The sequence below is a fragment of the Bos indicus genome, chromosome 12, assembly GCF_029378745.1.
Source record: "Bos indicus isolate NIAB-ARS_2022 breed Sahiwal x Tharparkar chromosome 12, NIAB-ARS_B.indTharparkar_mat_pri_1.0, whole genome shotgun sequence".
NCBI classification, from domain to species: Eukaryota; Metazoa; Chordata; class Mammalia; order Artiodactyla; family Bovidae; genus Bos; species Bos indicus.
Genome location: NC_091771.1, coordinates 15,138,259 through 15,165,495, shown reverse-complemented (window position 1 = coordinate 15,165,495; position 27,237 = coordinate 15,138,259). Strand labels below are relative to the sequence as shown.

Here is a 27,237-nt window from a genome sequence, read left to right as displayed (position 1 = left end):
CTCCCACCATCTAATATTCAGTTCAGTTCAGTCGCTCAGTCGTGTCCGACTCTTGGTGAACCCATAAACCACAGCACACCAGGCCTCCCTGTCCATCACCAACTCCCGGAGTCCACCCAAACCCATGTCCTCCTGTCCTCAATCTTTCCCAGCATCAGGGTCTTTTCAAATGAGTCAGCTCGTAATCAATAAAAATCAATAATATTACTAGCATTCATTATATTCCAGGCAGTCACTCACTGGTAGAAGTTTAATTTTGTCTTCTCTTGCATTCTTAGGATAAACACTAATTGGTCATGGTGTTGCAGGAAGGGTGACACCTTCCAGGGCCCGAAACTGGGCTCTTGTCTAACACTCTGAAATGAATTGTCCGAGGAGACACATCTGCTGACAAAGCAAGAGATTTTACTGGGAAAGGGCACCCGGGTGGAGAGCAGTAGGGTAAGAGAACCCAGGAGAACAGCTCTGCCACGTGGCTCGCAGTCTCGGGTTTTATGGTGATGGGATTAGTTTCCAGGTGGCTTTGGCCAATCATTCTAATTCAGAGTATTTCCTGGTGGTGCACACATCGCTCAACCAAGATGGATGCTAGCGAGAGGGATTCTGGGAAGTGGACGGACATGCGGTGTCTCCTTTCAACCTTTCTCGAACTCTTCCTGTTGGTGGTGGCTTATTACTTCTGTATTCCTTACCAGGATCTCCTGTCATAAAACAACTCATGCAAATGGTTTCTATGGTGCCTGGCCAGGGTGGGCAGTTTCAATCAGTGTGCTTCCCCTAACAATGGTGTATCTAATTTGTAATATATTGTTGGATTCAGGTGGTTAATAGCTTATTAAAATTTTTTACATCCATGCTCAGAAGTACAAAGGACTCGGGTTTCCTTTTCTTGTCCTGATACTGCCTGGGTTTGAAATTAATTACACCAGTCTTAGGAAAAGTGTTATCCTTCTTTTTCTATTTTCTGGATGATTTATATAACGGTTATTTTCTGTTCCTCGAAAATCATTAAAACTCAACAGTAGGGACTTCCCTGGTGATCCAGTGGCTAAGACTCTGAGCTTCCAATCAGGCAGCCCGGGTTCAATGCCTGGCCAAGAAACTAGATCCCACATGCTGCAATTGAGACCCAGCCCAGTCAAATAAATAAATAATAAAAATAATAACAACAATTTTTAAAAGTAGTCTTTAAAAAATTTAACAGTAGAACCATTTGGAGCAGGCCTCTTTGTGGAGGGTAAGATTGGGGATGTACTTGATAGCAATGTCAATTTCCTTAACTATTATTAGTCTCTTCAAATTTCTTTTCCTTCTTGTACCAGTTTTGACATTTTTGTTTTTGTTTTCAGAAAGAATCTTTTTTATCTAGATTGTCAAATACTCATTTTATTTTTATTTAAAACTGCTGTGTTGGCAGTTATTTTTCTTTTTGATTTTGTGATTTAGTTGCTTCTTATTTACTGTTTTCTTGATCAGTTTTAAAAAAACCAGCTTTTAGTTTTCTAAAAGTTGATGTTCTCTGCTTTTATTTTTATTGATTTCTTTCTTCTGATTTCTTTGGGTGTGACCTGTTGCTTATTTTCTGACTTCTTAAGCTTGTTTGTTTTCAATACTTTGGTTTTGGATTGTTTGTTTGTTTTCTCATTTTTCTGCTTGGAACATCTTCCCCTAGATGGCTCTGTGAAGTGCTCTCCCCTCCTTCCAATTGTCATTTAAATGCCTCCTTTTCATCTGTCTTCCCTGCCCACTCTATTCAAACTTGCAATTCCTCCTCCCTCCCCATTCCCATTCCCCTCTTTATCTTTCTCTCCAGCACCTATTACCATCAACACAATGTATATTTTCCTTCTTTATTATTTATTGCCTATTTCCCCACATTAAAATATGAGTTATTTTTAATGCCCTTTGCAACAACATGGATGGACCTAGAGATTATGATACATACTGAGTGAAGTAAAAAAGAGAAAGACAAATATCATATAATACCGCTTATGCGTGGAATCTAAAATTACGACACGAATAAACTTATTTACAAAACAGAAATAGACTCACAAACATAGAAAACAAACTTACGGAAAGGAAAAGGGAAGAGGAATAAGTGAGGAGTTTGGGGTTAAAACAGACACGCTACTATATTATAAAGTAGATAACCAACAAGGACCTACTGTACGGCATGGGGACCTATATTCAATAGCTTATAATAACCTATAATGGAAAATAATTTGAAGACAAAGAATATAGGGATTTCCTTGGTGATCCAATGGCTAAGACTCTGCACTCCCAGTGTAGGGGGCTCAGTCCCTGGTCAGAGAACTAGATCCCAAGTGCCGCAACTAAGATCTGGTGCAGACAAGTAAATATTTAAAATAATAATAATAGAATATATATGTGTGTGTGTGTGTAACTGAATCACTTTCCTGTGTACCTGAAACTAACCCAACATTGTAGATCAACTATATTTCAATACATTTGTTTTATAAAAATGTGAGTTATTTTAACTTGGTAAATTTATGGGTCAATCATCATCATATCTAGAATATTTTCTTCAGCCCAGAAAGTTTCCTTGTCCTGTTTATAGTAATTTCCCCTCCATTCCTGTCCCAGGCAACCACTGATTTGCTTCTGTCTTTATAAACTTGGAAGTTAGGATTTTGACTGTTTTGCTCACTGCTGTAGCCCCAGTGAAAGTGTTAGTCACTTAGTCATTTCTGACTCTTTGGGACCCCATGGACTGTAGCCTGCCAGGCCTCTCTGTCCATGGAATTTTCCAGGCAAGAATACTGGAATCCCCTTTCCTCAGGGAATCTTTAGAGGAGCCTGGCGGACTGCAGTCCACGGGGTCACAAGGAGTCAGATACAACAGAGCAACTATTGCTACTGCCACATAGCCCCAGTATCTAGAGCAATGGTGCATAACAGGTGGTCAATAAATATTTGTTAAATGAAAGTTTCAAATAATCTTATCTGCCCCCACAAAATGAGCTACCAGTTTCTAGAGATGTTGTGTTTAAAATCTCTAAAAATACCTGTTGATATGTTTTATTTCTCCCTGGGATTCTATTCATTGATGCATTATATATGTTGGAGTTATTGTTGATCTGTGATCATTATTTTATTTGTCTATTGTTCCTTTCTTCAATATGTAATATTTTTATTTATTGCTTATGACATTTAAACTTTGAATCCATTTTTTTAATATTCAGATTGCTATCTTTGTTATCTTTCAGTTCTCATGCCTTAATCTTTTCCCATCACTTTGTGTTTTATCTACCTAGATCTTTTCAAAGTGTGTCTCTTATTGTAGCTAAAACATTACTTGATCTTACTAATTTTTTTAAGATTCTGAGAGTCTCGGCCTTCTAAATGGTGAGTTCAAAATTTTCATTTGCTTCTCTTTGGCTTTTTTTGTGTGTGTGTGTGGCTATTTTATCTTATATTTTCTATCAAGATTGCTGGGAGAAATATCAATAACCTCAGATATGCAGATGATACCACCCTTATGGCAGAAAGTGAAGAGGAACTAAAAAGCCTCTTGATGAAAGTGAAAGTGGAGAGTGAAAAAGTTGGCTTAAAGCTCAACATTCAGAAAATGAAGATCGTGGCATCCGGTCCCATCACTTCATGGGAAATAGATGGGGAAACAGTGTCAAACTTTATTTTTCTGGGCTCCAAAATCACTATAGATGGTGACTACAGCCATGAAATTAAAAGACACTTACTCCTTGGAAGGAAAGTTATGTCCAACCTAGATAGCATATTCAAAAGCAGAGACATTACTTTGCCAACAAAGGTCGGTCTAGTCAAGGCTATGGTTTTTTCTGTGGTCATGTATGGATGTGAGAGTTGGACTGTGAAGAAGGCTGAGTGCCGAAGAATTGATGCTTTTGAACTGTGATGTTGGAGAAGACTCTTGAGAGTCCTTGGACTGCAAGGAGATCCAACCAGTCCATTCTGAAGGAGATCAGCCCTGGGATTTCTTTGGAAGGAATGATGCTAAAGCTGAAACTCCAGTACTTTGGCCACCTCATGTGAAGAGTTGACTCATTGGAAAAGATTCTGATGCTGGGAGCGATTGGGGGCAGGAGGAGAAGGGGACGCAGAGGATGAGATGGCTGGATGGCATCACTGACTCGATGGATGTGAGTCTGAGTGAACTCCGGGAGTTGGTGATGGACAGGGAGGCCTGGCGTGCTGCGATTCTTGGGGTCGCAAAGAGTCGGACATGACTGAGCGGCTGATCTGATCTGATCTGATCTGATACTTCAGTTTTCCAGATTCATCTCTCCTTTCCAGACTTCTACTGGGTAAATTGCATTAAGATCTTTAATTATATTTATTTTCCCCTAGCACTTTCTTGCACAAATAAAATCTCTATCTTTCCTCCACCTAAGACCAGTATGATACCATATTCTTGATTTCTGGTTGGTTTCCAGCAAACCCTACTTCCTTCTCCAGCACACTGGGGATCACCTGGCTTTAGTTCAGGATTGCAGTCATCAGAAGAAAGAAAAGATCCCTCCCTCTTTCTGAGTATGTCCTCAAGCACCAAATCACAACCACTTTCTCTCTCTCTTGTAGAGGAAGATAAGAGCTCTCAACAGTCTTTAAAGGTCTCTAGGTCCATACACTTTTTCTCTATAGCATTTATTAGCATCAAAATTCTATATATTTTACTTTTTTATTATGTCTCATCCTATTAGAATGTTGAGCTCTTTTAATTTTAATAAGTTTACAAAATTGTTTCAGCATAATTGCAATCCTATCAGGGCAGGGCTGGACTGGGAGAGGAAGCTAGCGGTCTTTGCGAGTTTGCCTACTTCTGATCTTATTGCTGAGGCCAGCTTGAATTGCTTCTTGTTAGCTGCAGCCACAGAGTCCTAAGAGTGGCAACTGTCAATTTGCATATCATAGAATTCAGTTTGTAGGCACCAGGTTTTGTGGATATTCATAGAAACTTTGTTCATAATTGCCAAAACTCGGAAACAATCAAGATGTCCTTTAATAGGTGAAAGGGTAAATAAACTGTAGTACTTCCAGACCATGGAATATTATTCAGCACTAAAAAGAAATAATCTATAAAGTCAGGCAAAAACGTGGAGGAAACTTAAATGCACATACATCATTATACATTGATCCAAACCCATAAAATGTATAACACCAGGAGTGAATAAAAAGGTAAGCTAAGGACTGTGGGTGATCATGACGTGTCAATGCAGGTTCATCTTTGGTTAAAAGAATATACTATTCTGGTGAGTGATGTTGATCAGGGGAGGCTATGCATGTGTAAGGTATATGAGAAATATCTGTATCTTCCTCTCAATTTTGTTATAAACTTAAACCTGTTTGAAAACAATAAAGCCTCAAAAAAGAAAAAAACAGTAAATGAAATAATGCCTACAGAAGGCTTAGAAAGTGACCACAGAATGGTGATACTATACATACCCATTTTTTTTTGGGGTATTAATTTTATTCTATTTTCTGTATAACTTTAAGTACATAAAGGTTTATTCCCACAGGCCTCAGGAAATGGGTAGAAATCACAGGACAATCTCTCTCCCACCAAAAAAAAGTTGCATATTTTGGTAAAGTGTCTGTCCTAGAGGAAAAACTGAAAGTTGCATTAGCAAGGTTGTGCAAGACTTTTACACAAGACCTAAAACAGCCTGCAGTGGAGATTTTTAGTCCTTTGTTCAGGTGCCCAGACAGAAGCCAAAAGTTGTGAGTATGACAGGGCCATGGAAGCAGTGAAGATGGAAGACGGGCACCTAGAATGGAAGGAGAAAGGCAGCCAGATTTCTGGGAATGGTGCAGTTTTCCTTTTTTTTCACTCTTTTAAAGTCATCTCTGTAGGAAGGTGCTGGGCAGGGGCCCAAGAGAGAAAGGGTCCGAGACTCCTTTAGCTGGCCTGGATGCAGGGCACCACCACAGCAGCCTACACAGGACAACCTACGGTCAGGTTTGGCCAGGTGCGGGATGGAATGCAGAAGAAAAGGAATGCTCGTAGGAAATCATTTTGCTAGGAATGCTAGATGGCCAAGTTTCAGCCTTTGGTCCCGTGCAATCCTTGCCACACTTGTCAATAGTGATAATTAGTTTAAGTTAGAAGAACTAACTAGGATCAGCTTCTGTTACCTTCACACTCGTTGTTAGAAAAAGGTTAACTTGTGTGAACATTCTGACCTGTTAATTCCTGGGACTGCTATAGTCTTCCCAAAAGACTATTTGTTGGTCAAATAACCCCAAAGGCTGAAAGCTAAAACACACCTGTCCTGGCCTGCAGTTGCTTAAGAATGGATTGGCGGTGTGGTTGAGCTGATATGAAAAGAGCTGCACCTTCCTGCGGAAGATCAACTGACCTGCTATCCCACCCCAAATCTCAGCCTGAGGTATATTTCAGTGAAGGCAGGTAGCTGTGCTTCTCAAAGCAGAGAAGCAGTTTAAGAGCAGAAAGGTAGAGGAAATCTAAAAAAGAACCGTCTTGATACAGATTTATCCCATGGTGTGAGGGAGAGGACAAGGAACCCCATGGCACTTCGCTTATCCAGCAATTTCTGTCACTGTGGTGACCAACTTCTGCCCATTCCATAGGGTCTTAAACTGCTCAGCGACTGGGAACTCATTGAAGTCACTGCCTTCTGTAGGAATGACATTCATCTCAGAAGATTTGGCACTGACTATCTCACAATCCAGGGAGTTCTTGCTCAGGTAAACGTGGCAGCCATCTGTTTTGTTGATGGAAATGGTTGGCACTTTACCCATTACCTGAACTGTGACATCCTTACTATTGATTATCTCCACAATGCCCACCACGTCTCAAACACCAGACCAAGTTTCTTACAGTTATCTACAGTAATGGAGTTAATTTTGCCCTTGATCTGCAATGTCGAGTTCACACACTTGAATATGTAAGCCACCTGTTTCAGCTCTGTATCCTCTATCACCAGGTTGGAAACATTCTCCTGATTTTCCACTCTCTACTTCTTGCCCTCCAGTTCAAGTAGGGCTGGTTCCTTCTTTGTGACTGGTTTGGGGGGATCTGGTTTAGATGCAGAGAAGGGTTTGGGGCCACTTCGTATCAGACCACTCTGAGCCTTCAAGGCAGGGTTCTTGTGAGTCTTCATGTCATCGGATACGTGTTTCAGGGCATGTGTGATGCTCTCCCCCTGATTAATCTGCGCAAACAGTGCTGAGCGTGAAGCAGAGTCATCTGAGCCTGAACTGGTGGGGACTGGCGGGGGGACGTGGACCTGGGGCGGGGAGGAGGAGGACCAGATCCAGCAGAGGGTCCAGATGGCAAGCCACTCAGTTCTTTTGCCACAGGCCCCGTTCTGCTCCAGGCCAGTCCGGTGGTATGGAATTCCTTAATGTAAGCCTGCAGCTCTGTCCATATACTCAAGTAAGCTTTGACCCAGTCCACATGCTTTTTATCCACATCTTTGTACTCCTTGAGGACTCGATTTGTATAAAACATGGCAGCATCATTCATTTCCTTCACATAGGGACCAGGCTTGGGAGCCATAGCCACCCAACCCAGGGCCTGGATACTTTCGCTGACAGCTGGCAGGTGATTGAACAACTTGCTGCCTCGGTTCTTCTCCCGGAAGGTCACCACTTCTTGGATCTGCTCGGAGATGGGTGCCAACAAGTCAGAAAGCTTGTTGCCTGCTGGCTGCTGGCACTGAGAGGCTGTAACCAAGAGAGCTCGCTCTAATTTCAGACCTGTGTGGACCATCTCCGCATGTTTCTGCACATCTCCCCCAATCTCTTTACTGATCTTGAGGTACTCTGCCACAGGACCGGCCAGCAGTGAGTCAAATGCTTGCACATATGGAGTCGTTCCTTTTGCAGCACTGTCTCCATACCCACAGTGTGTGTCAGAGGCATGGGAGACTGCCTCCAGGCGGCCCACCACTCTCTCCAATCTTTCTACCAGATTTCGCATGTCAGCCATAATGTACCACCTCAGACTTCTGTCTCACCTCCGGACCGCGATTGGCCTCTCTCTACTTCCAGCAAGAACTGCCCAGCAACCTTCGCGCCTATACATACCCATTTTTTTAAAAGGAGTATCTTTTAAGCTAAGTGGTAAGTCATTACTGTTTGCTTATCTTGAAAGGCGCTCTAATACAAGAGCTCTACAGTCTCACTTCCCCTCTCATGTACTGTATTCACATGTTCTTGGACAAATTATGGGCTGGGCGAAATCCTGCAGTACAAACGTCTGCTAAACTGTTTAACTCGGTTATTCATCAGACTTATGTGATTGCAGAACCCTTCTGTCATGAAAAACATATCATCATGAGAACAACTTCTATGGAGCTTACAGTTATAGACAGCTCACTCCTCATCAAAAAACACTGAGCGCCCACTACGCAGCAGGCGCTCTGCCGGGAGATGGTAGGAAGAGTCAGGTCTCCTTTTTTTTTTTTTCCACACTTAACACACCAGCAGGGGAGCCAGACACTACTCAAATAATCATCAAACACATTATTTAAAACTGCAATAAGTGCGATGAAAGAGAAATGCAGGAATCTTGAGAGAATAGCACTTAGAATAAGAGAGTCAGGGAAGATCTTTTTTGACAAAGTGGTATTTAAGCTGAAGTCTGAAAGATGGATAGGAGCCAACGAAGTATTGAGTGAGGAGAAGCGTACTGGGCAGGAAGGAAGAATGGGGTGTGTACGTAGGGGATATCAAAAATATTTATTAATTTATGGGGAAAGATCAAGGTCTCAGGTTTAGACATGATGACATTGAGATGCTGTGACAAAAATAAGAACTACGTGTTTGGTCTCTGCTCCCGGTTCTTGGCACAGAGCTTCTAAAATCTTCATAACTTCCTTTTTATTCACAGTCAGTCCTTCTGCCTCACTTGCATTTATGCTAATGCAGTGATGCTTGGAGGATAGGGGTGGCTGCCAGAGGAACTAACCTTGTGACCGAAGTGTTGGAACTTTGAGCTCCCCACCTGTCTCTGGGGAGGAGTGTGGGGCTGGAGATTGAGTTAATCATCAATGGCCAATTAATTAGTCAATCATGCCTATGTAATGAAGCCTTAATAAAAATTCCTAAACAACAGGGTTTAGAGAGCTTCTAAGTTGGTGAATACATGGAGGTGTTGGTGAGGCAGGAGGGAAGGGGGCAAGTTCAGTTCAGATCAGTCACTCAGTCATGTCCAACTCTATGTGACCCCATGGACTGCAGCATGCCAGGCTTCCCAGTCCATCACCAACTCCCAGAGCTTGCTCAAACTCATGTCCATCGAGTCAGGGATGCCATCCAACCATCTCATCCTCTGTTGTCCCCTTCTCCTCCTGCCTTCAATCAATCTTTCCCAGTGTCAGGGTCTTCTCCAAGGAGTCAGTTCTTCATATCAGGTGGTCAAATATTGGAGTTTCTTCAGCATCAGTCCTTCCAATGAATATTCAGGACTGATCTCCTTTAGAATGGACTGGTTGGATCTCCTTGCAGTCCAAGGGACTCTCAAGAGTCTTCTCCAACACCACAGTTCAGAAACATCAATTTTTCAGCACTCAGCTTTCTTTATAGTCCAACTCCCAGATCCATATATGACTACTGGAAAAACCATAGCTTTGATTAGACGGACCTTTATTGGCGAAGTACTGTCTCTACTTTTCAATATGCTGTTAGGCTTCCCTTGTAGCTCAGGTGGTAAAGAATCTGCCTGCAGTGCAGGAAACCGGGGTTCGATCCCTGGGTTGGGAAGATCCCCTGGAGAAGGAAATGGCAACCCCCTCCATTATCCTTGCCTGGAAAATCTCATGGACAGAGGAGCCTGGTGGGCTGCAGTCAATGGGGTCGCACGACTAAGTGACTAACACTTACTTACTTACTAGGTTTGTCATAGCTTTTCTTCTAAGGAGCAAGCATCTTTTAATTTCATGGCTGCAGTCACCATCTGCAGTAATTTTGGAGTTCAAGAAAAGAAAGTCTTTTACTGTTTCCATTGTCCCCCCATCTATTTGCCATGAAGTGATGGGGCCGGATGCCATGATCTTAGTTTTCTGAATGTTGAGTTTTAAGCCACCTTTTTCACTCTCCTCTTTCACTTTCATTAAGAGGCTCTTTGGTTCTTCTCCACTTTCTGCTATAAGAGTGGTGTCATCTGCATATCTGAGGTTATTGATATTTCTCCTGGCAATCTTGATTCCATCTTGTGCTTCATCCAGCCCGGCATTTTGCATGATGTACTCTGCATATAAGTTAAATAAGCAGGGTGACAATATTCAGCCTTGATGTACTCCTTTCCCGATCTGGAGCCAGTCTGTTGTTCCATGTCCATTTCTAACTGTTGCTTCTTGACCTGCATACAGATTTCTCAGGAGGCAGGTCAGGTGGTCTGGTATTTCCATCTCTTGAAGATTTTTCCACAGTTTGTTGTGATCCACACAGTCAAAGGAGTTGACATAGTCAATAAAGCAGAAGGAGATGTTTTTCTAGGCACAACCATTAAAAGAACGACAGCCTTTGAGGATATGACAGAAACTGGTTAGAACTAACTAGGTCCAAGACAGCAGAAGATTCGACTTCCAATAGACTTTGAACTCATTATACACTCATTGTTATATATTCAGTTCAGTTCAGTCGCTCAGTCGTGTCCGACTCTTTGCAACCCCATGAATAGTAGCACACCAGGCCTCCCTGTCCATCACCAACTCCTGGAGTTCACTCAAACTCACGCCCATCGAGTCAGTGATGCCATCCAGCCATCTCATCCTCTGTCATCCCCTTCTGCTCCTGCCCCCAATCCTTCCCAGCATCAGAGTCTTTTCCAATGAGTCAACTCTTCCCATGAAGTGGCCAAAGTACTGGAGTTTCAGCTTTAGCATCATTCCTTCCAAAGAAATCCCAGGGCTGGTCTCCTTTAGAATGGACTGGTTGGATCTCCTTGCTATTAGCTTATGCTAAATGCTACCCGCCTGCACCATGGCAGTTCTTGACATTGACTGTGAAAGGCCAAAAAGTGGGTGGGGGCCAATTCCAGGATATCTCTGCCCCTGCCCCCAAAATAGTTTGAATAATCCTTGCACTTGTTGGCCTATGAAATTGCCCAGCCTATGAAAACTAACCATCCCCACACTGTGGGGCCTTGTTTGCCACGCTCTGTGGAGTGTGTTTTTCCCAAGGCTGCTCTCACTTTCTGAGATGGATCGCCTATAGGTCCGCCTATAGGATGTGTATCTCTCTAAATAAATCCACTTCTTACCTACCACTTTGTCTCTCACTTTATACTTTCTGCACAGAGACATAAAGAACCTGAGCTTCAATAACTCATGTCATTTCTGTGGGGAGATGGTGGGTTTGCATCCCACTGAGATGCAATGGAGTTCGTCTCATATGAGATACAGTTTTGTTAGGGAACCATTGACAGAAATTGTCTGCCTTGGCCAGGCACCATATAACAGCTTGCATGAGTTGTCTCACAAACGGAGGGAGAATTCGGGAGGGGCCGAAAGGCGAGAGGAGACATGAGTCCATAATATGTCCTGCCAACCTTCAAGAAACCCTCACGCTGGAATTCACCTTGGCTGACAGATGTTTGCACCACCAGGAAGGACCCAAGTCCAACCACATACGGGCAACTAGCAAGATGATTGGCCAAAGACAACCAGGAAAACTGATGCCATTGCCATAAAACCTGAGGCTGTGAGCCACATGGCAGAGCAGTTCTCCTGGGTTCCCTTAACCTGCCCTTCTCCACCTGGGTACCCCTTTCCAATAAAGTCTTGGGCTTTGTCACGTCAGTACATGTGTCTCCTTGGACAATTCATTTCTGACTATTAGACAAGAGCCCACTCTCGGGTCCTAAAGGGGTCCCCTCTCTGGTAACAGTTTCACAGAGAGAGTGGCACACCCAGAAAGGGCATGGAAGCTGCACACTCACACCCCTCACTCCTCCCCTTGCCTTCTGCATCTCTTCCATTCGATTGTTCCTGAGTTGCATCCTTTACAATCAACCAGTAATAGTAAGTAAAATGTTCCCCTGAGTTCTGTGAGCCATTTTTTCTACCAAGTTATACACCTCAAAGAAGGTTCTGAGAACCCTGACTCTAGCTGATTGGTCAGAAGAACAACAGGGGGTAACCTGGGCCTGTGACTGGTGTCTGAATCGGGGACTGAACCCTTAAATTGTGGCATCTGATGCTAACTTCATGTAGAGTGTCAGAGTTGAAATGAATTGCAGGATACCCAGTTGATGTCTACAGATGAATCACGATGAATTGCAGGATACCTAGTTGATATCTACAGAGAACTGGAAAATTGGCGTGGGAAAAGAACTTAGACCTTTGGTGTCAGAATTGTGAGTCCAGAAATCCTTTTTCTCCTTTTAGATGCTCAGGAGATATCTAAGGGGAGATACTGTAGGTAACTGTAAATTAGCCTGAAGCTCAGAAAATAGATATAGGCTAAATAGTTTAATTATAATTTGCTAATATTTCAATGCAAAGATGGGCTCGATAAAGGACAGAAATGGTATGGACCTAACAGAAGCAGAAGATATTAAGAAGAGGTGGCAAGAATACACAGAAGAATTGCACAAAAAAGATCTTCATGACCCAGATAATCATGATGGTGTGATCACTCACCTAGAGCCAGACATCCTGAAATGTGAAGTCAAGTGGGCCTTAGAAAGCATCAATACGAACTAAGCTAGTGGAGATGATGGAATTCCAGTTGAGCTATTCCAAATCCTGAAAGATGATGCTGTGAAAGTGCTACACTCAATATGCCAGCAAATTTGGAAAACTCAGCAGTGGCCACAGGACTGGAAAAGGTCAATTTTCATTCTAATCCCAAAGAAAGGCAACACCAAAGAATGTTCAAACTACCTCACAATTGCACTCATCTCACACGCTAGTAAAAGAATGCTCAAAATTCTCCAAGCCAGGCTTCAACAATACGTGAACTGTGAACTTCCAGATGTTCAAGCTGGTTTTAGAAAAGGCAGAGGAACCAGAGAGCAAATTGCCAACATCCTCTGGATCATAGAAAAAGCAAGAGAGTTCCAGAAAAACATCTATTTCTGCTTTATTGACTATGCCAAAGCCTTTGACTGTGTGGATCACAATAAACTATGGACAATTCTGAAAGAGATGGGAATCCCAGACCACCTGACCTGCCTCTTGAGAAATCTGTATGCAGGTCAGGAAGCAACAGTTAGAACTGGACATGGAACAACAGACTGGTTCCAAATAGGAAAAGGAGTCCGTCAAGGCTGTATATTGTCACCCTGTTTATTTAACTTCTATGCAGAGTTCATCATGAGAAACGCTGGGCTGGAAGAAGCACAAGCTGGAATCAAAATTGCCGGGAGAAATATCAATAACCTCAGCTATGCAGATGACACCACCCTTACAGCAGAAAGTGAAGAGGAACTAAAAAGCCTCTTGATGAAAGTGAAAGTGGAGAGTGAAAAAGTTGGCTTAAAGCTCAACATTCAGAAAATTAAGATCATGGCATCTGGTCCCATCACTTCATGGGAAATAGATGGGGAAACAGTGGAAACAGTGTCAGACTTTATTTTTTTGGGCTCCAAAATCACTGCAGATGGTGATTGCAGCCATGAAATTAAAAGACGCTTACTCTTTGGAAGGAAAGTTATGACCAACCCAGATAGCATATTGAAAAGCAGAGACATTACTTTGCCAACAAAGGTCCGTCTAGTCAAGGCTATGGTTTTTCCAGTGGTCATGTATGGATGTGAGAGTTGGGCTGTGAAGAAGGCTGAGCGCCAAAGAATTGATGCTTTTGAACTGTGGTGTTGGAGAAGACTTTGAGAGTCCCATGGACTGCAAGGAGATCCAACCAGTCCATTCTAAAGGAGATCAGTCCTGGGATTTCTTTGGAAGGTATGATGCTAAAGCTGAAACTCCAGTACTTTGGCCACCTCATGGGAAGAGTTGCCTCATTGGAAAAGACTCTGATGCTGGGAGGGGTTGGGGGCAGGAGGAGAAGGGGACAACAGAGGATGAGATGGCTGGATGGCATCACTGACTCGATGGACGTGAGTCTGAGTGAACTCCTGGTGTTGGTAATGGACAGGGAGGCCTGGTGTGCTGCAGTTCATGGGGTCGCAAAGAGTCAGACATGACTGAGGGACTGAACTGAACTGAAAATTTCAATAAAAATTTATTAAAATTATATTAATAGTAACTGAAAAAAATCACTGGTGGGTATTGAGAAATTAATTACCCACATTTTGTGTCTACTCTAACCAGGGGGAAAATATCTGAGTGTGCCTTTAATTTAGTCTTATTTTCCTTAAAAAAACAAAGCTTATTCTAGTGATTAACATTCTTAAAGCCTCCAGGAGTCCCAGCTGGCAGCCATAGTAGCTGTTTCAAAGCCAAACAGGAGAAGTGTTTGTGTCTGCTTAAAAATGGAGCAATTAATGATGTGGGAAAAATATTTTTCCTTTATTTGCTTTTCAACATGATGGCTTTGCATGATAAAGGATAGAGGAGTGTTAAGATTGAATACGAATGCCGCAGGGGGAAAAATATGTGAGCTGATAGGTCTGTATTATATAAAGAATGCTCAGATGTTTAGCAGATATGCTGCAAAGACCAAGATGGCATCTTAAAACATTAGAGAATTCTCGAATTAAAACTCCTGGAAAATGATAACATCCACGAGGAGCTTTGGACATCTCAACAATACTATTAATAATAAACTAGGTTGTTGCAAGGTGATGTGCTGGAAAAATTTTCCTGGTAACAAAGCAATGGTGAGATTTTTTTTTTTCCTAGGTAGGGAACATGGGAATATGGGGTCTAGCAGGATTGAAGATAAGAAGTGCTTGACCCATATCCATTTTACTTTTTAAATTTATTAAAAAAAATTTTTTTTCACATCCTCTTTAAATACTTCCTATTCAATCTTGAGCTCTCAGCTAAACTTCAAGGAAACCTAACTTGATCACCAGCCATCCCCTTTCCCTCATTCAGATGAGGCCTCTGTCATAGGTGTTCAAAGAACCCAGTCGTTCTTCCACAGCAGGTGATACCATTGTAATTAAATCTTCCATTGTGGGGACTTCCTTGGTGGTCCAGTGGTTAAAAACCCACCTTGCAATGCAGGGGACTGCGGTCGGATCCCTGGTCTGAAAACTAAGGGCCCCGCACAGGCTCAACTAGAGAAGCCTCTGCACTGCGACTAGAGAAAATCCTGCATGCCGAAACAAAGAACCAGGGCAGCCAAAGTTGTAAAAATAGATAAATTTAAAAAAATTAATCATTCATTGTGTATAGGTGTAGAGATAGTCCATGGCTCAAGTGAGCCAGAAATATGACTTAATGTCTATTTCAAGATCCCATTCAACCATGGTGGTATAAATACAGTTTCAGTCAACTTGGGGAGCCCCAAAGTTTCAGTAGTTCTGAAGGGCTAAAGGGCTATAGGGCTTCCTTGCTGGCTCAGCGATAAAGAATCTGCCTGCAATGCAGGAGCTGTGAGTATGATCATCGGGTTGGGAAGATCTCTTGGAGAAGGAAATGGCAACCCACTCCAGGATTCTTGGCTGGAGAGTCCCATGGACAGAGGAGCCTGATGGGCTTCAGTCCATGGGGTCACAAAGAGTCTGACACAACTGAGCACATGCAAAGGCCTATAGTTGGAGAGAGGAGAGCGGGGAAAGGAAGTGCTGAGGGCGGTTATTTTGCCTTGAGTTTCATCTGTCCCTGAAGCTCTCTGCTAAGATACCCAGAGTCCTGCCTGGTTCTGTTTCCTTAGGCCCCTCGGTGTTGAACAACAGCCATCAGAGAGAGCCTTGGAAATGTGGTGTCCAGGGGCAATGAACACAGCCTGACCTTTTCAAACAGAGAAAGCAAGGAGAGGCAAGGAAATCACTAGAGAGAGAAAACATTGGTAAATATTTTAAAAACAGTAGTTCAAACATATATTTACTCTTTGGGAATGTGTAGTGAAAGTTATGTGGGAGATATAATTTGCCAGTCCTTACTGGCTCTGTAAGTCTAGTGTGGGAGCTTAAATTTCTTTAAAAAAAAAAAGTCAAGAAGTCAAGGGAAACAAATTTAAAAATATTATCCCAAAGGTGGAAGCAGCCCAAGTGTCCACTGGGGAATAAATAAAATATTTACACATACAATAAGGTATTGTTTGGCCTTCCGAAGGAAGGAAATTCTATCACACGATACAATATGGATGGACCCTGAGGACATTATGATCAGTCAAATGTCACTCATAAAAACACTTACTGTACCATTTCACTTACAGTGTTTGAATTTGAGTGTAGTAAAATCATAGAAACAGACAGCAGAGTGGTGGTTTCCAGGGGTTGGGGGAGAAGGGAGTGGGAAGTCGTTTAATGGGTATGGATTTGCAGTTCTGCAAGATAAAAAGCCTCTTGATGAAAGTGACAGTGGAGAGTGAAAAAGTTGGCATAAAGCTCAACATTCAGAAAACGAAGATCATGGCATCTGGTCCCATCACTTCATGGGAAATAGATGGGGAAACAGTGGAAACAGTGTCAGACTTGATTTTTCTGGGCTCCAAAATCACTGCAGATGGTGACTGCAGCCATGAAATTTAAAGACGCTTACTCCTTGGAAGGAAAGTTATGACCAACCTAGATAGCATATTGAAAAGCAGACATTACTTTGCCAACAAAGGTCCATCTAGTCAAGACTATGGTTTTTCCTGTGGTCATGTATGGATGTGAGAGTTGGACTGTGAAGAAGGCTGAGCGCCGAAGAATTGATGCTTTTGAACTGTGGTGTTGAAGAAGACTCTTGAGAGTCCCATGGACTGCAAGGAGATCCAACCAGTCCATTCTGAAGGAGATCAGCCCTGGGATTTCTTTGGAAGGAATGATGCTAAAGCTGAAACTCCAGTCCTTTGGCCACCTCATGCAAAGAGTTGACTCATTGGAAAAGACTCTGATGCTGGGAGAGATTGGGGGCAGGAGGAGAAGGGGACGACAGAGGATGAGATGGCTGGATGGCATCACTGACTCGATGGATGTGAGTCTGAGTGAACTCCGGGAGTTGGTGATGGACAGGGAGGCCTGGCGTGCTGCGATTCGTGGGGTGGCAAAGAGTCGGACACGACTGAGTGACTGAACTGAACTGAACTGAATAGAAGAGTTATGAAGATGGATGTTGTTGATGGTTAAACCACATTGTGGATGTACATAATACCACTGAATTGTACACTTAGAAATGGTTAACTACACTCCTGCATACAGGCTGCTTCATTAAGACACACAAGGCAGTGGCTTAAACAAGTTTTACATTATATGTATTTTAATCACAATAAAAAAAAAACCCAAACACACCTGTAATTAGTTGTTAGTATCTTTCCCTAGAGCTAGAGTGGTTTCTCCTCCGTCTTGTTTACCACTGTGTGTTCACCGTCTAGAATGGTGCCTAGCATACTGGAGTCACTCCATAAATATTTGCCAAGTGAATAAATGGTCTTGGGAGTGGGATTTGGGGGCAGAGTATGCCTCAGGAAAGCAGTATTCCATATAATGAGCCACCTAGAAAAAACTGACAGGGGACTGAGAAATTTGCTACTGATACTATTCAGTTGCCATAGTGCCTGGTGTTTGTGAACATGTATCTTGATTAAAAATATTACATATTAAAAGAAGAGACATTACTTTTACAGATAGAGATCTGTCGAGTCAAAGCTATGGTTTTTCCAGTAGTCATATATGGATGTGGGAATTGGACTGTAAAGAAAGCTGAGCGCCAAAGAATTGGTGCTTTTGAACTGTGGTGTTGGAGAAGACTCTTGAGAGTCCCTTGGACTGCAAGGAGGTCCAACCAGTCCATCCTAAAGGAGATCAGTCCTGGGTGTTCATTGGAAAGACTAATGCCAAAGATGAAACTCCAATACTTTGATGACTTGATGCGAAGAACTGACTCATCAGGGAAAAGACCCTGATGCTGGGAAAGATTGAAGGCAGGAGGAGAAGGGGATGACAGAGGACGCGATGGTTGGATGGCGTCACTGACTCGATGGACATGAGTTTGAGCAAGCTGGTGTTGGTGATGGACAGGGAGGCCTGGTGTGCTGTGGTCCATGGGTTCTCAAAGAGTTGGGCACGACTGAGCGACTGAACTGACTGATTGATCTTGATTAAATATAGAAATAGGAAAAAACAAGTATGTTACATTCCTGTAGTCACATTCTTAATCATTTGGTCCCTTGCAGAATAGGGCTTCTTTCTCATGAAACTTTTAAATTGACTATGATTTTTCCCCCCAGTTTTGTACTACTTATTTTATTTTCACAGCTAAGTACAAACGACTGACATTTTAGCACGTCAGACCTAAAATGATCACCCATGTGTGTGCGCTCCATTGTGTCCGACTCTTTGTGACCCCATGGACTGTAGCCCACCAGGCTCCTCTGGTAAAACGTAGTCTGGACTGCAGGGAGATGGGGTGTTGCAACGAGAGGAGAAGGACTTGCCCTCTGTGTTTGCTCCCTTTTTCCGTCAGTATCAGTATCAGTATCGGGCTTCCCTGGTGGCTCAGACGGTAAAGCATCTGCCTACAATGTGGGGGACCCAGGTTTGATATCTGGGTAGGAAAGATGACCTGGAGAAGGAAATGGCAACCCACTCCAGTATTCTTGCCTGGAAAATCCCATGGACTGAGGAGCCTGGTAGGCTACATACAGTCCATGGGGTCGCAAAGAGTCGGACACGACTAAGCGACTTCACTTCACCCCATGACAAAACCCCTCCAAATCTCTGTATGTGATTCTGTGAGCATGGAGGAAAATGTGGGAGGATGGGTACTTGGTTGGTGATCTGTTTTGTGTGTGTCTTAGTGAAGGAATGGCTGGTGTTACAAGGGAGGGAGGAAAAGGGGAAAGGAAGGCGGAAACCAGGTAGAAAAGAAAAAAGAGCATTGTACCAAAATACTAATAATAGCAAATGATACATATTGATGTAAAATTATATGCGCTATAGACTAAATTAAGTTTAAAAAATTGTGCGGGGACTTCCCTGGGGGTCCAGTGGTTAAGATTCCTGGCTTCCACCACAGGGGGCACGGACGGGCTGGATTCCTGGTCAGGGAACTAAGATCCTGAGTGCCAAACAGCGTGGCCAAAAAAAATTATGCAGGTCTTTCCCCAGGTCAAGTGCTGCTCTTTAGCTTTGAGCCATCATTTCTGAAATGTTCATATTAGTGACAGATGGAAAGACAACCTTAAGCTATCTCTAAGAGAAGTCAAGACTCTTGATCATGCCTGGCTTTCCCCTCTCCCAGCTGTGATGGGGGAAGGGCCTGCTGCCTGGCATGGGGAAAGTCAAATTACTTATTTATAATAATAGAAATTAAGGTGGTCCTGAGGACCTTACAAGAAGCTCCCAGAGGTAAAAACATGAAAATGGAGTGAGAGGAAGAAGTATGAAAAAAAAAACAAACAAACCAAACTCCTGGAGGGTACCATCTTTTATTTACTCTGAGATCTAACACAGATCCAGGGAGTATGACACTTTCATCGGTGTTCCTCTACATGATCTGTGATATACGATGTAAGGGGTATAGAGAAGAGGTGGATGGTGTGAGCAAACATCATGGGGTGGTGTTTCCAGGCTTGCAACCTGGGGTCACAGAACCTTGGGTTCAAATCTGCATTTGCTGGATAGAGGCTGCTTTCAAAAGAAACACAGCACAGTGGCTTAAGCAAGCACATAGCGTCAGTGTTTCTGAAGTAATGGTCCTGATCACTGGTGAGGGCTGATCTGGTGGTTCTGGGGCAATGCTTGCCATTTTCATCCTGCTCTTCTTCCATCCTTTTCATCCCTGCACCAGTAAAGACCATTCATCATTATGTTTGCCTTCCAGTTTGCCAGAGGGAGGAAGAAGAATGGGGAAGGTGTGCTCCATTCCTTCTAAGGGCTACACTCAGAGGCTGAACACATCCCATTGGCCACACTCTGGTCGTATGGTCACACCTAGCAGCAAGGGAGCCTGGAAGATGTGGTCTCTGGCTGACATGCACACAGCCAAAACTTTCGAAAGACCACAGGGAGACAGACGTGAAGCCCAAACCCACACAGCTATGGACTTATAAATATGAGGATAAGAGAGGAGCCCTGCTCTAGTCTTGGGCATCACGGAATTGACATTTTCCAGCAGAAGTCTAAAGGACTTGATTAGATGGAACAAGGAAGAATGTTCTATGAGTAGAGAATTGCGTGTACTAAGGACAGGCACAAGGCATATCTGAGGAACTGAAAAAAGGCGTAATTGAAGCAAATACATCAATCAGTTCTCTTCCCAAGGATCGGAGTGAAATATATTCTAACATGCATGCCTAATGGCCTAAAAGACACTGTTTATTTTCTGTGGTTTGGAAATGTCCCACTGTGGTTTGTCTGGCAGCCCAGAGAAATCTGATGCTGGTTTGGGAAGGTCTAATTATTTCTCACAGACGACCGAAGCTAATGAGTGAAGTCTTTGTGTGTGTTCCCTAGAAAAATTTGACAAAATTGTGTGCCTGGTTTGTGTTATTTAGGACTTTAAGTAACATTAGGACATGGTATAATAGGACATGTCTATAGTGTATTGAAATTCGGTGCTTTGAAAATCATTTGCCTTTTTTCATGAAGGGAACACATTGGCATTTGGGTAACGAATCCACCTTGCCACGTGGGAGGTGAGAGCAGCAATAATCTTTGACTCACAGAAACTCATTTCCATACACTGCTCAGGAAAATCGGTTTCATTTACTTTATAATTTCACCTCCAATGAAAGCCTTGTTAAGTGTGAGTCATAGTAAACGCAAGGTCCTAGAATTTCAGAGAGCCCAGTATAAAAAATTCATGGAATCTTTCTGCACTGTTTACTCCACTTCTTCTTATTGCAACTGGGTAATTGGTCTTTTTTTTTTTTCCAGTTTTAATGTGCTTTCTATCCTTTGCTTTCCAAAGGACATAACCTTCCCCTTGCAAAGGTGTGTATCTGATTTGGAGGAGATGAAAATCTGTTATGGGAGGAAAGCTGAGAGAAAGACAGGATAGTTTCCAGTTTTGGGAATTCAAAACAAGGATTGGGATTTGCCTGGTGGTCCAGTGGTTAAGACTCCATGCTTTCAATGCAGGGGATGCAGGTGTGATGCCTGGTCAGGCAACTAAGATCCCACATGCCCTGAGGTGAGGCTAGACACACACACACACACACACAAACACACACAGGGAAAAATCCAGGATTTGTCAGCTAAAACTATTGTTTTAAATATGGATTTTGTATGTTAGCATGTTTAGCAAACCTAGGAAGCAGGCCTTGGTATAGTGTAGAAGAGTGTGAAAAGTGAGAGTGTTAGTCACTCACTCGTGTCTGACTCTCTGTGATCCCATGGACTGTAGCCTGCCAGGCTCCTCTGTCCATGGAATTCTCCAGGAAAGAGTACTGGAGTGGGTAGCCACTCCCTTCTTCAGAGGATCTTCCTGACCCAGGGGTTGAACCCAGGTCTCCTGCATTGCAGGCAGATTTACCATCAGAGCCACTAGGGAAGCCAGAAAATATAAAAAAGATATCCCTAGGGAGAATCACTGGATAAAACACAGTACATTTAATTTAAATTTCCTATTAAATTTGAATTTCGGATAAACAACGAATACTTATTTTAGTATAAAGTATGTGCCAAATATTGCATGGGACATACTTATACTAAAAGATTATTCACTGTTATTCTGAAATTCAGATTTGACTGGGGATCTTGTATTTTTATTTGCTAAAACTGACAATTGTACCTCTAAGGTTAGGACAGCAAGGCAAGTACTGCTCTACAGTTCAGTTCAGTTCAGTTCAGTCGCCCAGTTGTGTCCGATTCTTTGCGACCCCATGAATCGCAGCATGCCAGGCCTCCCTGTCCATCACCAACTCCCGGAGTTCACTCAGACTCACGTCCATCGAGTCAGTGATGCCATCCAGCCATCTCATCCTCTGTCGTCCCCTTCTCCTCCTGCCCCCAATCCCTCGCAGCATCAAAGTCTTTTCCAATGAGTCAACTCTTCGCATGAGGTGGCCAAAGTACTGGAGTTTCAGCTTCAGCATCATTCCCTTCAAAGAAATCCCAGGGCTGATCTCCTTCAGAATGGACCGGTTGGATCTCCTTGCAGTCCAAGGGACTCTCAAGAGTCTTCTCCAACACCATAGTTCAAAGGCATTCAATTCTTCGGCGCTCAGCCTTCTTCACAGTCCAACTCTCACATCCATACATGACCACAGGAAAAACCATAGCCTTGACTAGATGGACCTTTGTTGGCAAAGTAATGTCTCTGCTTTTGAATATGCTATCTAGGTTGGTCATAACTTTCCTTCCAAGGAGGAAGCGTCTTTTAATTTCATGGCTGCAGTCACCATCTGCTGTGATTTTGGAGCCCCCAAAAATAAAGTCTGACACTGTTTCCACTGTTTCTCCATCTATTTCCTATGAAGTGATGGGACCGGATGCCATGATCTTCGTTTTCTGAATGTTGAGTTTTAAGCCAACTTTTTCACTCTCCACTTTCACTTTCATCAAGAGGCTTTTTCGTTCCTCTTCACTTTCTGCCATAAGGGTGGTGCTCTACAGAAACAGAAAAATAAGAGGTGAGGGAAATTCAGGGCATGCCATTCATACTGACCATCCAAACTTTGCAGCTCTTTTCTCTGAGCAGAGCATGTACTCCGTGTAGAATCAGAAAGCACGAGAGGCTTGATTTCACAGGCTTCCTTAAATATATATGAGGGCACTTGCCAGGGAGCTACATCTACCCTGACTCTGATTTGAAAGCTGGCGCCACGCAGAGTCCGTTCTGGTGTTGGGTGATAACAGTGACCTTGGCTGCTCCCAATGGCCAGTGTTGTCAGTGGAGGAAGCTGTGGTGTCCAGCGTCCATAGCAACAGCAGAGTCTCTAAGGCCTTATCCTGAGCACCATCCCTGGCTCCAGAGCCTTCGGTGCCTGGTGCAGAGTTCTGGTGCCCCCTGGGGCCCTGCAAGGTGCCAACATTCTTCTGATGAGTGCTTTCTGCTCCTTAACTATGTCAGAGTCAGTTCTGTCCCTTGCATGTAAAAAGCATGCATGCATAGTCCATGCAGGGTGAAATATAAGCCTTTTCAGAACTGAGAAATTGTGGAGAGAAGAATAAAGAGGAGCGAGAAGAGAATGGCCTGAGAGAGAACAGAGTGGGCAGAACTGTGTCTGGAGAGGAGACGGCACATAGTAAGTTGGGGCGGGTGGAGGCCTGGGAGGGTACTCTTGTGCCAGTCTTCACTTGGGGAGCTGTCCTGGGTGTTTGCAGCCAGTTCTGACAGCCGTATGGGGATTGTGAGGATGGGTGTCCATTTGGACTGCATCGTGCCTGCGCTCTTTAAGCATTCAAATATTTTCGTTTTATTTTTCCTTTCTAAAACTGTAGTTAAAAAAACACATAACATAAAAGCTGCCATGTTAACCATGATTAGGTTGAAAGTGAAAGTCGCCCAGACTTTTTGGGATCTGTACAGTCCATGGAATTCTCCAGGCCAGAATACTGGAGTGGGTAGCCTTTCCCTTCTCCAGGGGATCTTCCCAACCCAGGGATCAAACCCAGGTCTACCCACTTTGCAGGCGGATTCTTTACAAGCTGAGCCACAAGGGAAGCCCATTATTATTAGGTTGAGTTCAGCAGTATCCAGAGCCTTCACACTGTTGTAAAGCAGATCTCCAAAACTTAGTGGTCTTGGAAATCTGAAACTCTCCCCATGAGACAAAACTCCCTCCCACCCTCCAGCCCCTTTCTGTTTCTATGAATTTGACTCACACACTATTTGTCCTTTCGTGTCTGGCTTATTTCACTCAACATAAACTCCTCAAAGTTCATCCACATTTGTAGCCTGTGACGGGATCTCCTTCTTTTGAAGCCTAAATAATCTCCCCTTGCACGTGCAGACCACATTTTCTTCCCTCATTCACCCATCAGTGGACACTTGGGTTGCTTCCATCTCTTGGCCACTGCGTATGAACAGGACAGTGCAGACAGCTCTTCGAGGGCTCGTAAATATCTTGAAATTGCTCTTGAGTGCCAGCGTTTCATCTTGGTGAGGCAGAAGGAGTTGTGGAGGTTGAGCTGTCCAAAGCCTCCCTCGACTCCCGGGTGGCCCAGATATCATCTAGAGTGTAGCTGAGGAGCTTGATGGGTGGAAAAGAGGTGGTTTTGCAGCTAAGACGTGTGCAGGGAAGAGCACCCAAGCCTGGGTTGATGGAGAGTCACAGAACGACCTCAGAACAATGGGTCAGTGAGGGCTCATCATCCAGGGCTTGCTGCTGGGCTGGGTTCACCTGAGTTAGACTAGAGTCAGCATGGATTTCCAGACTCAGATACCAGCATGGCAGGCAGCACCCCAGGGAAAAGAGCTGCTGTGCCAGGTTCCTGAAGTCCCCTGCTCTTCCTGATCGTGACAAGTTTGCAAAAACTGTGGAACTCAACACTCTTTGAGGAAGAGAAGGAGAGAGCAAGAGGAGCTATCTGGGAACCACAGGTTACCTACATGGATGGTCAAATTGTTGCATTAGCTATAGAGTTACGTCTGTATCTGACAAAGGTGTGGATAAGGCAGAGAAGGAAGGCTGGATCAGTGGTAGTTGTTGTTCACTCGCTAAGTCGTCTCTGACTCTTTGTGACCCCATGGACTGCAGCACACCAGGCTCCTCTGTCCTCAACTATTACCCAGAATTTGCTCAGATTCATGTCCATTGAGTCAGTGATGCTATCTAACCATCTCATCCTCTGCCTTCCCCTTCTTCTGCCCTCAGTCTTTCCCAGCATCAGGGTCTTTTCCAACGAGTTGGCTCTTCGCATCAGGTGGCCAAAGTATGGGAGCTTCAGCTTCAATATTAGTCCTTCCAATGAATATTCAGGGTTGGTTTCCTTTAGGATTGACTGGTTTGATCTCCTTGCTGTCCCAAGGGGCTCTCAAGAGTCTTCACCAGCACCGCAATTCAAAAACATCAATTCTTGGGCACTCAGCTTTCCTTGTGGTCCAACTCTTAAACAGTTAACTTTTTGTTACCTTGCTCTATTTCCTTACCTCCCAACTCACATGGTGTGCTTCAGCCCCAGGGCACTGCTCATCACTCCCCCAAGCCACCCACGCATCATCCCTCAGGCTCTGGAATGCCCCATGTTGTTCTGAGCAAGCAGCTCAGCTGTTGCTGTCTGTGTCCTGGAGAAAAATCAATGGTTTCCAAGGTGCCTCAGCCTCAAACCCTGAGGGTTTCTGTTCATTCAGTTCCCTTGGTGTGGATCTCTCCCATCGCCACTTGGAAAAACACATTTGCCCCTCGAAAGCCAGACCAAATGCCACATCTGGGATATTTATTGAGACCTGTGTTCCCTCTCCAGGCAGAATCAATCACAGCAGTTTCTCCCTGCCTGGTGGTTACGTGTCTGTCTGCCTCGCTGGGCCATGAGCAAGCTGACGGCAGAGAACACGCGATTCCATCGCTATACCCCAGCTCCTGACACGAAACTGAGCAGAGCACTCTGGGGCCTTCCTAGGAACAGACTCTCCCCACTCCCCCGGGCCATATCCCCCATCTCTTGTTTGTAGAAAAGCTTTAGTCTCCTAGGCTTTCACTGAGTTCCAAAGAGCAAATTTATCTAGAGAAGGGAGAAAATGCAGAAACAAAGGGAAAGAGACAAGCAAGACAAAACGGGAGTTTAGCCATAAAACAAAGTCAAGGACCTTCAGTTCCTCTTCCAGGGAAATAGATAATATCCTGAACCATACCCTTGAATTGTTGTGTAGATATTAAAACCCCCACCAGGTGGAAGAAGTTAACTGCATGTTGACCACAAGCAAGAAGGCCCCAGATCAGATCAGATCAGATCAGTCACTCAGTCGTGTCCGACTCTTTGCGACCCCATGAATCGCAGCACGCCAGGCCTCCCTGTCCATCACCAACTCCCAGAGTTCACTCAAATTCATGTCCATCGAGTCAGTGATGCCATCCAGCCATCTCATCCTCTGTCATCCCCTTCTCCTCCTGCCCCCAATCCCTCCCAGCATCAGAGTCTTTTCCAATCGGTCAACTCTTTGCATGAGGTGGCCAAAGTACTGGAGTTTCAGCTTTAGCATCATTCCTTCCAAAGAAATCCCAGGGCTGATCTCCTTCAGAATGGACTGGTTGGATCTCCTTGCAGTCCAAGGGACTCTCAAGAGTCTTCTCCAACACCACAGTTCAAAAACATCAATTCTTCGGCGCTCAGCCTTCTTCACAGTCCAACTCTCACATCCATACATGACCACAGGAAAAACCATAGCCTTGACTAGACGAACCTTTGTTGGCAAAGTAATGTCTCTGCTTTTGAATATGCTATCTAGGTTGGTCATAACTTTCCTTCCAAGGAGTAAGCACCTTTTAATTTCATGGCTGCAGTCACCATCTGCAGTGATTTTGGAGCCCAAAAAAATAAAGTTTGACACTGTTTCCACTGTTTCCCCATCTATTTCCCATGAAGTGATGGGACTGGATGCCATGATCTTTGTTTTCTGAATGTTGAGCTTTAAGCCAACTTTTTCACTCTCCACTTTCACCTTCATCAAGAGGCTTTTTCGTTCCTCTTCACTTTCTGCCATAAGGGTGGTGTCATCTGCATATCTGAGGTTATTGATATTTCTCCCGGCAATCTTGATTCCAGCTTGTGTTTCTTCCAGTCCAGCGTTTCTCATGATGTACTCTGCATATAAGTTAAATAAGCAGGGTGACAATATACAGCCTTGACGTACTCCTTTTCCTATTTGGAACCAGTCTGTTGTTCCATGTCCAGTTCTAACTGTTGCTTCCTGACCTGCATACAAATTTCTCAAGAGGCAGATCAGGTGGTCTGGTATTCCCATCTCTTCCAGAATTCTCCAGAGTTTATTGTGATCCACACAGTCAAAGGCTTTGGCATAGTCAATAAAGCAGAAATAGATGTTTTTCTGGAACTCTCTTGCTTTTTCCATGATCCAGCAGATGTTGGCAATTTGCTCTCTGGTTCCTCTGCCTTTTCTAAAACCAGCTTGAAAATCAGGAAGTTCACGGTTCACATATTGCTGAAGCCTGGCTTGGAGAATTTTAACCGACAAGAATCAGAAGACTGATGAAGTTAACACCGGACATACGACCTTTTCCCCTTTACCACCAGCCAGTCAGAAGAATGTCCAGAAGCTGACTGTGTACGGAACCCTCTCTCTCATCTGCTGTGGAGGAGAGTCA

At 43.8% G+C, this 27,237-nt stretch overlaps 1 pseudogene; it reads right to left on the bottom strand.

Annotated features, from left to right (window-relative positions):
* Positions 1–5,830: 5,830 nt before the first annotated feature.
* On the bottom strand, positions 5,831–8,019 carry LOC109566689 (adenylyl cyclase-associated protein 1 pseudogene; annotated as a pseudogene).
* Between the last annotated feature and the right edge of the window lie 19,218 nt (positions 8,020–27,237).